The sequence below is a fragment of the Anabrus simplex genome, chromosome 2 (assembly GCF_040414725.1).
Source record: "Anabrus simplex isolate iqAnaSimp1 chromosome 2, ASM4041472v1, whole genome shotgun sequence".
NCBI lineage: Eukaryota > Metazoa > Arthropoda > Insecta > Orthoptera > Tettigoniidae > Anabrus > Anabrus simplex.
Window position 1 is genome coordinate 731,743,138 of NC_090266.1, and position 15,037 is coordinate 731,758,174.

Here is a 15,037-nt window from a genome sequence, read left to right on the forward strand (position 1 = left end):
AATCTCGGTTACACACTTCGGTATCCAAATTTTGAAAAGGTAGGCCTGCATCATTTATTAAGAGACGCTAGTGAAATAATAATAATAATAATAATAATAATAATAATAATAATAATAATAATAATAATAATAATGTTATTGGTTTTACGTCCTAATAACTAATTTTATGGTTTACGGAGATGCCGAGGTGCCAGAATTTTATCCCACGGGAGTTATTTTACTTGTCGGTAAATCCACCAACACGGGGTTGACGTATTTCGGCACCTTCAAATATCACTGGACGAATCGAGGAACGAATTTGTCAACTTGTCAACTGGATAATGAAAGTAATATGGGTATCATTTCGTTAGCTGGTAGAGGGCTGAGAAACGATACACTGCAAATGAAATTGAGTTAATGGCTATGACTTACTCTTTAAGTAAAGTCCGTACATACGAGCCCGGCGGGAAATTTGTATTTCATTCAGTACTGATTATTATTTTTGAGATAAGATAAAATAGTACCCATCTCCCATAATCTCGGGAACCACAGATTATCGAGAGGATATTTAAGCTTTAAGCAGTGGCAAGTTGCACTATTTCCAGATGAAATAACAGCGACTAGTCGTTACTACAGGAAGTCAAATAGACATAAACGGATTTGAATTGTAAGTCAATAAAGAGGCATGTCAATAGGAAGTAGGAGTTATCGTTTTTTACAATTGGCTTTACGTTGCACCGACAGAGATAGGTCTTATGGGGACGATGGGATAGGAAGGGGCTTGCAGTAGGAAGGAAGTGACCGTGGCCTTAATTAAGGCTCGTTGTGGAAGTAGGAAACCATGGAAAACCATCTTCAGGGCTGCCGACAGTGCGGTTCCAACCCACTATCTCCCGAAAGAAGCTCACAGCTACGCTCCCCTAATTGGACGGTCAGCTCGCTCGGTGAAGTAGGAGTTATTCTACTCTGTCGGTAGTCATGAGTGCCAGTTATTTGGACACTGTCTTATTCAGGTTTAATACGATATGGGCCTGTCTTTGTCGGTGGTCGTAAATGCCATCTTATACAGGCCCTACGTTTTACGTACTACCTAACACTGCTCTTCTGAGTCATATTTTTCGGCGTGCAAATCTCCATACACCGTCTAAATTGGAGCGTGTTAACTGAGCACTGCTATTAATATCGCCTGTGGTCCCATTAATTTTAAAATCTATTATCGGTTCTTATGTGAGTCACATATACAGGGTGTTAGGTGTATACGTGCAGATATTAAGCTAGTCTGCAAAGAAAAAGACATCTCACAATATATGCTATGTACTTTTTATCTTGTCCTATTAGTTTGCCCATAACTGAGCCAAATATTTCAGGACCTAATGTGTTTTGAACGGCCGTAGCAGGATATGCCGGTTACGTCATTCTGTCCACGCGTAGTGGAAGTACAGTAGCAGAGTCTAGGGCTTGTTGAACCTGTTTCTTATCGCAGGCCAACACATGTTGTTGTGCACTTCCCCTAAACGCTTGGCAAGTAGGAGAGGATGACTCACGTGCTAGGCCACTTGCTGTACTCGAAAACCGGTCTAGGGTACTCTGTGTGAAATGTACACAGGATCCTTACAGTGACCTCGAAGATACGCACCAGCACATACGTGCGAATAAAGTATTGTGTAGTTGTGTGTGATTTATAAGACGTCAATGGCATTACTCAGTGATCCAACCTGACAAAATGAAAGGAAATAGTTAATAAGTAAATGAAAAATGAGAGCAACATTTCTGTACTGTTATTGCGACAGTCTACGATGAATTTCTGACAATAGGCAATGCGAGTTGTCTATGCTTATTCATAAACTTTTCAGGTCAATGAAAGGACGGTGGACACTGAAAGAAAAGGCTGTAAGTATTCAGTCGTATTGTTATTAATGAGACAGATTTCAAAAACCGTAGTTGCAACCATGCGTGAACATTGCTGGAAGGAACAATAGCTACTGTGGATTTCTTTTGCTAGATGCTTTACGTCGCACCGACACAGAAATGTTTTATGGCGACGATGGGACAGGAAAGGGCTAGGAGTGGGAAGGAAGCGGCCGTGGCCTTAATTAAGGTACAGCCCCAGCATTTGCCTGGTGTGAAAATGGGAAACCACGGAAAATCATCTTCACGGCCGCCGACAGTGGGGTTCGAACCTGCTATCTCCCGAATACTGGATACTGGCCGCAGTTAAGCAACTGCAGCTATCGAGCTCGGCCTACTATGGAATTGCCGCCGGGCATTTCTAATAGAAGGCTTATTCTTCTTTTTCCTAATCTGTTTACCTTCCAGGGTTGGTTTTCCCTCGGACTCAGCGAGGGATCCCACCTCTACCGCCTGGAGGGCAGTGTCCTGGAGCGTGAGACATTGGGTCGGGGGATACAACTGGGGAGAATGACCAGTACCTCGCCCAGGCGGCCTCACCTTCTATGCTGAACAGGGGTCTTGTGTAGGCCTTGCGGGGGAATGGGGAGATTGGAAGGGATAGACAAGGAAGAGGGAAGGAAGCGGCCGTGGCCTTAAGTTAGGTACCATCCCGGCATTTGTCTGGAGAAGTGCGAAACTACGGGAAACCACTTTCAGGATGGCTGAGGTGGGAATCGAACCACCTCTACCCATTTGACCTCCCGAGGCTTAGTGGACCCCGTTCCAGCCCTCTACCACTTTTCAAATTTCGTGGCGGAGATGGGAATGGAACACGGGCCTCCGGGGGTTGGCAGCTAATCACACTAACCACTATACCACAGAGGTGGACAGAAGGCTAATTACCGGACAGTAAGTGCCGATAGGTAATGTAACGGACCCGTTTAATTAAAACGTCCGTAATAATAATGTTACTACTACTACTACTACTACTACTACTACTACTACTACTACTACTATCTTTACGTTCCACTAACTAATTTTCACGGTTTTCGAAGACGCTGAAGTGCCAGAATTTTGTAAAGCAGTACGTTTTTAAATGCAAGTAAATCCACAGACACGAGAATGGCGTATTTCAGCACCTTCAAATACCACCGAACTGAGCCGCCATCGAACCTGCCAAGGTGGGATCAGAAGACCAGCGCTCTATCGTCCGAGCTACGCAGATCGGCATTGGGGCTTAGAGTAAGTTGATCGTGCGGTTAGGGGCGCGCAGCTGTGAGCTAGTATTCTGGTGATAGTGGGTTCGAACTCCACTGTCGGTAGCCGGGAAGATGGTTTTTCGTAGATTCCCATTTTCACATCAGGGAAATGCTGGAACTGTACCTTTATTAGACTTCGAACGCTTCCTTCCCACTTGTATCCCTTTTCTCTCCCACTGTCGCCGTAAGACCTATTTGTGTCGGTGCGACGTAAAACAATTTGTAAGTACATGCTTCAGTAATTTCGGAGACATGTCTGCAATTATATTATTAATAATAATTCGGACCTGTTAAAAGTTCACTATTTTCTTTAGTGTTTTCTGACAGATTACGAGCTACGAAGTTTGAGTGGGGCGATTAACTTTTATTTTCATAATAGTCAGTAATAATAGACTAACACAGTTTTTATAATAATATTGTTAGTGGCTTTTCGACGGATGCAAGCTAATCGCGCGGCCAACTCGCCCAATAATAATAATAATAATAATAATAATAATAATAATAATAATAATAATAATAATAATAAATTTTCACGTGCCAATGGAGACGTGCGGTGTCGGAATTTTGCTCACTGGTATTCTTTAACGTGCCCGTAAATCTACCGATCAGAAGCGGTCGTATTTGAGCACCTTCAAATACCAGCGGACTGAGCCAGGATCGAGCCTGCTAAGTTCATGAAACCAGTGCTTGAACCGTCTGAGCCACTCAGCCTGGCAACGTTTATTTTGATACGTTGAATAGGCACTGCAAAATCAGCAGTAAGCTAGAAGGTTCTCATTTACATTTAAACATGTTCTCTTCGGTTGGAAGCACGAAATAAGGTACGTTTAATTAATTTATGTTTATAACATGTCCCTTACTGGTATGAAGTAAAACGTTCGATGTGTTTTGACATTTCAATTCCGATACTACTCACTTTGAAATTCTATCCCATGCATTCTTTCGTTGACGTAATAAACTTTATTTACGTACACGTCAACACGGGTTGTTTCTGCATACGGCGAGTTGGACTCCCAAAAGACCATGATATGGAAATCGCACTGTGGGAGAATATTCCACGTACGCAGTTCGACAAAAGCACTAGACCTGTCACATGCCGGTTGTCTGCTGTTCTTAGCGACGGGGATGTCGCTGGACGGGTTCCCCACCCCTACATGAAACCGGTCTGTCTGACCTTGACCTGAATAACAGCTGTCAGGGTTGCGAATTGTCGTCCGTACTAGTACGCGAGTTACTTCGTAGTAGTAGTAGTAGTAGTAGTAGTAGTAGTAGTAGTAGTATTTGAATAATGCCAGTGTATGAATACCACGAATACCATTATATGCTGCTGGTGTATCGTGTGGCAGAGCAGAACACGGGTCGCCCTTCATGAATCTATCGGGAAAGTCTTCCAGCAATTTATATTATGTTTCTTATTCCCTACGAGTTAAAACAGAGGACACTTTGCGTTTTAAGGGCCGATGACATTAAGACAGCAATCATCATCATCATCATCATCATCATCATCATCATCATCATCATCATCATCATCATCGTCGTCGTCGTCGTCGTCGTCGTCGTCACGTATAAATATTCAATAAAATAATCGTTTTATATTCATCATTACTGAAATAGGAACTATAAGTTAACATTTAACTTAAGAAGATTGCCTAGAGTGTTTTGTTAATTTACAAAAGAAAGTTTAACATTTCTTTTAATGCAATCTGTATGTTTTTGTTTTCTAAACTGTTGTACTGTAATGTTTAACATAGGTACATTATGTTGTTCACAGGCGTTTTCGTGTACGTTCGTAAATCCGTACTTTTCTATTCGAGATAGTCTTGTTACCGTCCACCTGGAATTACGGAGCCCGTACTGTATGTTAGTTCATTATTTTTCTACAACAGAGTGTTACGAATTCGACTGTAGTTCCCGCGACCACGCCACTCTTATGTCTGTGTCACTAATGTGCACATTGTTCAGCTGTGTGCTGCTTGACTATGTGGCTCTCGTTACCTTCTTCTTCCTCTCCTTCTACTGCAGCCTTATGTGTTAACAGGTATACTGTATTCTACCGACATCATCTCAACACGCAGTAGCGTAATCTGCTGCGATTTACCGAGCTCGATAGCTGCAGTCGCTTAAGTCCGGCTCCATGGCTAAATGGTTAGCGTGCTGGCCTTTGGTCACAGGGGTACCGTGTTCGATTCCCGGGAGGGTCGGAAATTTAACCTTAATTGGTTAAATTTGCTGGCACGGGAAGGGGGTGTATGTGCCATCTTCATCATCATTTCATCCTCATCACGAAGCGCAGGGCGAGTTGGCCGTGCGCGTAGAGGCGCGCGGCTGTGAGCTTGCATCCGGGAGATAGTAGGTTCGAATCCCACTATCGGCAGCCCTGAAAATGGTTTTCCGTGGTTTCCCATTTTCACACCAGGCAAATGCTGGGGCTGTACCTTAATTAAGGCCACGGCCGCTTCCTTCCAACTCCTAGGCCTTTCCTATCCCATCGTCGCCATAAGACCTATCTGTGTCGGTGCGACGTAAAGCACATAGCAAAAAAAAACGAAGCGCAGGTCGCCTACGGGAGTCAAATAAAAAGACCTGCATCTGGCGAGCCGAACTTATCCTCGGACACTCCCGGCACTAAAAGCCATACGACATTTCATTTCAGTGTGGCCAGTATCCATTATTCGGGAGATAGTGGGTTCGAACCCCACTCTCGGCAGCCCAGAAGATGGTTTTCCGTGGTTTCCCATTCTCACATCAGGCAAATGCTGGTGCTGTACCTTAATTAAGGCCACGGCCGCTTCCTTCCCTGTCCTAGCCCGTTCCAGTCCCATCGTCGCCATAAGGCCTATCTGTGTAGGTGCGACGTAAAGCCAATAGCTGCTGCGATTTGTTATTAGCACCATCATAGTAAAATGTAATATAGTTGTGGCGGAATCTTCTTAGATAAGTTCGACATCTGTGGATTGTGTATAATTTGATAACTCATCTGTACTCATGAAAGCGACCGTCGGCCTGGCGTTCAGGTTAATAGCTACATGTCTCTAACGTGTAACCTTATTTATGTTTCTTATATTTGTTGATGTGTATGTTTGATGTTTATACACAATACGAGATTACAGCTGACTCATCCCCACGAGCTTGACCTGGTTCTCGTTTTACGCATAGTAATCTGTAGGTAACTACTGCGACCGATGCTAACTCACGAGACATACATTTCATCTTGTTTCCTCTTAAACCACGCATATTTTACTATTTTCTTCCACGTATTTCAGCTTTTAATGACCTAATAATAATAATAATAATAATAATAATAATAATAATAATAATAATAATAATAATAATAATAACGTTAAGTGCTTTACGTCCCACTAACTACTTCTACGGTTTTCTGAGACGCTGAGGTGCCCGAATTTAGTCCCGCACAGTTCTTTTTATGTACCAGAAAATCTGCCGACACGAGGCTGACCTACAGTATTTGAGCACCTTGAAATACAACCGGACTGGGCCAGGTTCGAACCTGTAAAGTTGGAATCAAAAGGCCTGCACCTCAACCGTCTGAGCAACTCGGCCCGGAAGGAGGCACGAAATGTAGGTACGTTTAATTTATTTAGTTGTATAACATGTCTAATATTCCTTTGAAACTAAACGTTCGATGTGTTTCGATAATTCAATTCCGATGCTACTCATTTGGGTATCCCATAACTGCTTTCGTTGGCGTAAGGACCTGCCATCTTTCTTGTACCTTTACGCAATGCACACGGGGATCTACTGTATTTCACGTCCCGGCGCGCCTATACCAACCAATAATTATATCACACGCTCGTACAGGTCCCGCACCAATTCAGGTTTTCAGGTCATTTCCATACTCACTAGACCACGGGGCTGATGATCACACATATCCCAATCCCTTAAAGGACATAACAGCAAATGAACCAGTATTAACGCTGAGAATTCGGTACATCCAGGGTCCGAAACCGATGACCAGGGTTGTCTGAAGCCCCTAAGACGGAAACTGAATACTGACAACTACGAAACCAGTCTGGCGTGAATGTAACGTAACAAGGCATACGCTACTGTAGTAGCCACCTTCAGCTGTTATCGTAGCTCAGTTGCTCTTAAACATAAAACCAGTTTGACAAGTATGTTACGTAACATCTCGTGCACTGCATAGGTAGCGTTCAGCTGTTGTACGTAAACATAAACAGAAACCAGTTTGGCACGCATGGCGCGTGACTCGCCTGTTCTCAAAGGGAAGCTATTCATTCACAAGAACAAGGCATACTACCTATTCTAAAAACATCGTATCTCTTTGCTCTCGAAAATAACTTCCGAGAATTACTAAAAGCTTGATATATAGTGGTTCGTCACATCGTTCTCTATTGCTAGAAGAAATATCTGCAGGTATACACCTAACAGCCTGTATATGTCTGGAGTACTCCGTGTAACTAGGCCATGACCAACGGGTTATCACAGAGGGTAAGGTGGTGTATTTTCGATCAAAACTTAATTAATCGTGCACTGACACTTTGTTTGCAGAACTATGAACATTATTTTAAGATGACAATGAAGTAACCACCTTAAGCAATGGAACACAATATTGATAATAGTATTTAAATGAACCGTCATTATAAAAATTTTATGAAACAGAGGAGCCTGTCTTTCATGGCAGTTATACCTCTGGTTGTACAATTCTGATCGCACAAAGTACAATTAGGATCACACACATTTTCCACACACAAAGTATCTCTTTCCTTTCCCCAAACACACATTTCAGGATAGGAAGTATTGCAGTCCTGCGTTCACGTATTGAATCCATGATCCATTTTTTCACACAGTTTTCTCAGTTATCGTCCAGATTACAAAATACAAACTGGCTGTCTTTTGAATGTTCTTGTTAAGGTTTATTGCTTCAAGGTTTGAAGCGCTTGACATGCCGGTTTCATTTTCATTTATGTTTTCGCTATTTCTTTTCCTTGTAGAGAAATTTTTTGAGCTTGACAGTATGAAAATGCTGATATGATGTTAAATGAGATGAAGATATTACCTTTAGTTTTTTGCGTGAGTTTCTTTTCAGGCGACGGTAAAATTTGTTTCATAGAAACAGCGCTTGTAACATTAACGGTTGAAGTTAAAGCATTTTCCATAATGGTTCAATTATCTGGTGTTTAGTTAGTACTGGATTGCAGTCATTCATTACGTTCGGCGACAGGACGTTGATTCTTGTTGGGTTGAGTCTCAGGAACTTAGGCAAGGCTATTGCTTTTTCGGTAACAAAATGATTGCAGGTGAATGAAGGCGCATAATTGACCATTCCATATAAACTTCTTCTGACCCGCTTGGTATCTGCAGAGAGAAAAATGCACTCATCAATACAGTAGATAGGTGCAATTACCGCTTTCCTCCAATCAGAAGGTACCTTACATTCCTTGCTCTTCTTATTACTCTATGAAGCAATTTCATCCCTGCCTGCTCACTATATTTCTTCATTTCTTGTCTCATTTCATCTATTGCTGCTGCTCTATAACAAAGGAGTTTATTTACTATCCTTTTCACTTCCCAAACGTAATTATACCGACATCATTGTCCTCCTCCGCATGAGGTCGGTTGTTCGCTACGTCAACAGAAATACGATTACTGGTGCCTTTTACGTTTAGAAGATTTCGAAAACATTCCTTCCACCTCTCCAGTGATTCCATGGGATCTGCCATGAGTTCACCTGATTTACCCAAAATACTACTCATTTCATTTTCCCTCCCTTTCTAATATTTTTCATTACTGTCCTGAAAGTTTTCCCTGCCGCTTGACCTGGATTTCCAGGTTATTATCGAGATCGTTCCATAATTTCTTCTTGAACTCAACAATTATTTGTTCCGCTCTATTTCTTTCATCTATGAACAGTTCATTTCTGCGTCAGTCCTTGTTTGGAGCCATTTCAGATACGCTTCCTTTTTACGTTTACAAGCTGCCCTCGCTTCATTATTCCACTAATAATTAATTATAGTTGTTGCAATCCTTCCTATTTCCTTGCTCATACAGTAGATAGTTGCAATTACCACTTTCCTGTAATCGAAGGAACCTTACTTAAATTCCTTGCTCTCCTTATTACTCTATGAAGCAATTTCTTCCCTGCCTGCTCACTATATTTCTTCACTTCTTTTCTCCCCTCCTTTTAAATATAATTTTCCTATGCATTCCCTGGCAACCCTGTATGGCACCCATTCTCTTTCTATATCAAAAACCTCCTTACTCTCTATTTCACTAATTATATCCGTGTACTTTAAATTCTCATCCTGGAGATTTTCTACCCGTTATTCGTCTGCAGAGGGATTACATATTCTCTATCCTAGCCTTAGAAACAGGATACTTATTTCCCGGAATACCCGCACATTATTAACAAATTTCTTGAGTTAAAAGTTGGTTTTATATAGTCTGTTATGGAGCTGGTGCCCCGACCCTCCCACGAGTAGCGGTGATTAGCCTTATGCTTGAGAAATGTTTTCGTAACTGCTAATACCATACGAGAACAGAAGTCCAGTAAACCCCTCACATTCTTATTCGCTTCCTGATCTTCCCCACATTTACCGATCACCTTTTCATATCCCTCAGCACTGTTTCCAACTTTCGCATTGAAATCGCCCATTAGCACTATCCTATCCTTGATGTTGACCCTGACTACGAAGTCACTCTGTGTTTCATAAAATTTGTCTAATTCATTCTCATTTGCACCTTCACATTGTGAATACACGGAAACAATTCTCGTCCTAATTCCTCCAAATTCTAAATCTACCGACGGCATTTGCTCATTTACGTGCCTGACAGAAACACTGTTGCGTGCAATAGTATTTCTGATGAACAATCCTACCGCACAATGTCCTTCCCTTTTAAACGACTGTTGGGAAACTTTATAATCTGCTATAGGCCTATTTTCCTCGTTATCTCCCCTTACCCGAATATCATTTACTCCTCACACGTCCAAACGCTCCATCTTTGCTGAGGCAGCCAGTTCTACGATCTTTCTCTCACAAGCCCCAATAATACTTTTAGCTCCCCGTCTAATTCCATTTCGTTCGCCAAGTTGTTTGGAAGGAGTGTCTCGCCTGTCAAATGGAAGTTGCACTCATTTAGTCCCGTAGGTCGGAAGCTTGTTTTAAGCGTTAAGAGCTCGGTAAGCTCAGTGAAGCAGGTTGCTACTCTACTTACACATAGTCCCAGTGAAAATATATCTTGTAATGGGTTAGGGACCATTGGTGGATTGTATAGTTCTAGCCGCCTGAGGATAAGGTGGGCCATGACTCAGAATATGTCCAGATGCCTACTCCCATTCCATAGCAACTGGTATCTTGACACTCAGGACCACGTACTAGGCCACTCAGTCGTTGCCCATGGGTCACGGACTAGGACCTGACTACAGTAACCCACACCAACCCAACTTTAGATATAGATTTTCATTTACCGAGCTCGATAGCTGCAGTCGCTTAATTGCGGCCAGTATCCAGTATTCGGGAGATAGTAGGTTCGAACCCCACTATCGGCAGCCCCGAAAATGGTTTTCCGTGGTTTCCCATTTTCACACCAGGCAAATGCTGGGGCTGTACCTTAATTAAGGCCACGGCCGCTTCCTTCCCACTCCTAGCCATTTCCTGTCCCATCGTCGCCATAAGACCTATCTGTGTCTGTGCGACGTAAAGCAATTAGCAAATTAGCAAGATTTTCATTTAATTCTGTTCAGCCATTTCTCGTGATGCGCGTACAGACAGACAGACAGACAGACAGACAGACAGACAGACAGACAGGCAGACAGACAGACAGACAGACAGACGGACATGGCGGAACCTTATAAACTGTATTTCCTTCTTACCGTGGACATGAACGATACAGAAATACCGTTCTTTTTTAATTCTGAGCAATATACAGACAAAACTCATATTTTATATGTATACTGGTAGATTAGGATATTTAAATAATTAAAATAAAGAAAATTTAATTACGTCAGTAGATCTTTATTCAAAGTTGATCTCAGCAAAACCGGAAAAGAAGTAGATTCTCGAATAAGAGCATATCGCAGAGGCAGTGCAAATTAATTATGCAACATTGGCGTGAAAGCGTGAAAGAGCATATAGCTGAAAACTTTCCAGTGCATTTTAAACAATGGGTGGGAAGTAAAGTGTACATGTTTTACGAATGCACGATGAATACGCCGATTCTAACTGCGAGAAAAGGAAGCGATTAAAAGCTGATTTGTGGCAACCTCGTGGCGCCCTTTTACTTGAATGTTTGTATATTAACAGATTTATTGTGTCATTATATATATATTTAACTATCTGTAGAACCTGTCATTCACTGGAATAGTCACTTAGCGTCAGATCACTAAATATCTGATGCTGGTCACCAGGCCTGGTAACAACACTAAACACAAACAACAATAATGCACAATGGGGGCCGTCCTACCTGTCACAGAGAATTGCAAATCTAATCATTTAAATACCGCAGATGGTATGTAAATGTATGAAGTTACATTGACATGTTACACTGACATCCGACTATTTTCCATGGGTGCTTCAATTATTTTTGGCAGGCAGTCAACCCATTGCCTCTTTATAACCCTTTGAATCTTACCAATTTCAACTGCTTTTCTAGTCTTCAACGTTTATATTGTTATAAATATTTCTGTAATCGTATGTACATTTTAATACTTCATAAGTATTGGGTATTAGCAGCCTCCTCTACTGGACATAATCCTTGTAATCTTTACATACTGATGACTGAATATTTCTGTCTTCTGTAGATCACATAGACACTCCCCTTGTTCATTAATAATTCCTGGAACCTGCTTCTTCCTTAAATTATATATATATCCTTCCATGTTTCACTAAACTTCGTATGACTGCCAAGTTTTCACGCCATCATGTTATCATTAACTGACTTCTTCACTAGATTCAATTTCCTGGTATGTTCCTTCATTTTCTCCTTACTTCCACAACTCTCTCTAACTCTGTTTCTTTCCAACGTGCACCTCATTCTTCGTCTCTTTATTTCTCTCTTATAATATAGGGTGTTTACCATTCCTTATCACAGTTGCTTTAAACTTATCCCATAGATTGTTTACATTTTAATTTACCATTTTCCACCGATTATAACTACTTTCTTAATATTCCCTCATGCCTGTGTTATCAATCATTTAGTACTTCGTAATAATCCTACTCTTACAATCCTCCTTTATATGGCATTTATTTTCAACTACGACGAGAAAAGCTTCGCGATCAGTTGCACATTAATCACTTCAATTTCTCTATAGAGATCGTCTGGTTTTACCAGCTCTACGTCCAGAATATTCTTCCCTCTAGTTGGGTACGTCCCTTTCTGGTCGTTGTCCTTCCCAGATTATCTTATTCACTATTTGTTGGTCATGATTCCAGTTATTCGCCTCACCTTTTCAATTGAGATTTGGCAAATTGAGATCAACGATCACGTTCCTTTCTGTGTCGTTTACGGTATATCTGACTATCTTACGGATTACTTCCTCATTGGTATCAGACCCATTCCATGTCTGTACAGTCCGAAACATTTAGTTACCTATCATCTTCAAGATGAGCCAAACACCTAGAATTTCATGTATTTCATCTTTAATTTTATCGTAGCTTACAAATTCTTCTTTCACCGGTATGAATACTCCCACTCCTACCGATCCCATCCTATCTCTGCGATAAACACTCGTGTTCCGTGAGAAAATTTCCGCATCCATGATATCATTTCTCAGCCATGATTCATCTCCTTCTATAACATCTGGTATATAATTTATTTATTTATTTCATACCATCAACAGAGATGTTTCTCCAATTACAGGTGGCTTAGTCACTATACATTAATTATTAAAAATAACAAATGTCAGAAAGAACTTAATATCTATAAATAGAAATATACAACATTATTAAGAAATAAAGTAGCAAACGGAATTTACAGCACATTAATACTTTTTCAAGTTCGAAGTGGACTTGCGAACTAAAATACTTAATATCTAAAGATGAATAAAACATTAGAAATACAGAAAAATAAAATGAATTAAGAATTACTATCTACAAAAGAATTGAATCTAATCTTAAAGTGACACCAGTTAAAGCAACTGACATATAGGTAAAAAGAAAATCATGGAAAGTAAGGCATGAAATATATGTGTTTGGTATAATATATATGCTTTCACCACCGCTCCCAAGTCCACCCTGTTTCCCTGAATGTAACTTCCTACAACCCTTCTATGCGAATCTCCTAATTTACACGTACCGCTGCGGTTCAAGTGAAGGCCACCTGACTGCCAATCCCTATCTCCTACTCTCTCATTAGGATCTACAAATCTCGTTCCCTGTTTCCTACATACCTCCTCCATAGTCTAATTTTATATCCCCTATCACCTTCCAGACAGAATACCTAGTACATATTATTCCACTTTTATCAATCTCCACTTGCTTATACTTCTCCCGTGCTGCATTAACAAGATCCCACACATTTCCCAACTATGTTGGTACCTATTGCTGCTTGCCTTACACTGTTGTTACAAACGTCCTCACCCTCCTCCTTTCCTGCTACTTTCCTTAACATGTACCTTAACTTAATTCCTGGATGACACTCTACCCTGGATCTCTTTCCTTTCGACACTTTCCCCACTTGGATAAGAGGGTAATCCCTCATGACCAGGCCCTCAACCCCACCTATCCCATTTGATCCCATCCCCTCGTTGTCTACCCTACATTTTCTGATAGCTGAAGAACCCTGTTCTCCATCCGATGATCCTGTTCCACCTCCCCTTTCCTATCATCTATTCTAAATTTTCTTTTCTCCTTCTCCCCTCCTCTGCAACATTTTCCAGTTCCTCATCTTCCCTCTGTTCTTCTACCCGAAGTGACCCATACCGATTTATCACAGATAGATCTACCTGTCCTGAATTCCGCCTGCGAATCGAGTCCTTTGCCCTCAACTTCCTTCCCGTTAAAACGGTAGCCGACCATCGAAGGTAAGGTCCCATCCTCATGGAAGCCAAAGTCGCCCATGTTTGTCAAGATGTCACTCCGAAGGCTACATGCCAGTTCACGGCTTTTCTTGTTAGTCACTAATGCAGTCACGGTTCACTTTCTTCAAAAAACTGGTAAATACTGTTTTTGAGCCAATCATAGTGATTGTGTATATTTGTTACAGGAACAGGGACAGAGGAAGGCCATCACTGAATATAGAAGAACTGAAGTTTTCTGCGCAGCCACGCTATGAACCTCCCGAGCATCCTTCAGGTAGGCTACATCTTTTAATATAACATATTTCCTGTTGCGTGGAAGATAATTTTAATATTTTAATTGTTTTAAACTTTTTAAAATCACATTAGTCCGTTTCCTTGCTTCGGTTGAAATAACCGCGGGTTTGATTCCCGACCGGTTCTGGGATTACAGCATCTCTCTTTCTATCGCTTTTCCCACACCTGTGCTGTCGCAGGTGTGAGCCAGAAGAATCGAACCTATCACACTCTGAACTGAAGAACTCAACGCTGACCATTCAGCCAAGGAGACGGACTCTGGGATTACAACTATGTTTGTTTAGTTCTTCTGGCTCAAAGGCTGGTGTTTGTAACTGTCTTAATACATATCTTCATTTGCACAATACATATCACACTAGTAACCATCACAGAAAAATGCCATAGTCAGTACATCTCTCCACATACAGCTGGCGTCAGGAACGGCATCCGGCTGTGAAACTGGGCTTAATTCACATAGGTACCAATCCCAGATGAATGAGAAAGGACAGGAGGGAAAATCTGGTTTATTAATATTGTTACACTGAGGTAAGGTAAGGGTGTCTTCTGCCCGAAGGCAGCTCCGAACCTCCGCAGGGGTGTGCCTGAGCCGGAGTTTACGTGCGGTAGGGTGGCCAGTTCCTTT

General features: G+C 41.5%; 1 long non-coding RNA gene across 1 annotated transcript in view; it reads left to right on the forward strand.

The window, feature by feature from the left end:
* LOC136863072 (uncharacterized) overlaps positions 1-14,382 on the forward strand; it is a 417,453-nt gene extending 403,071 nt beyond the window's left edge. Inside the window, exon 3 of the long non-coding RNA XR_010859140.1 lies at positions 14,307-14,382. This is a non-coding gene — a long non-coding RNA (uncharacterized lncRNA). The remainder of the gene's footprint in view (positions 1-14,306) is intronic.
* The last annotated feature ends 655 nt before the right edge of the window (positions 14,383-15,037 follow it).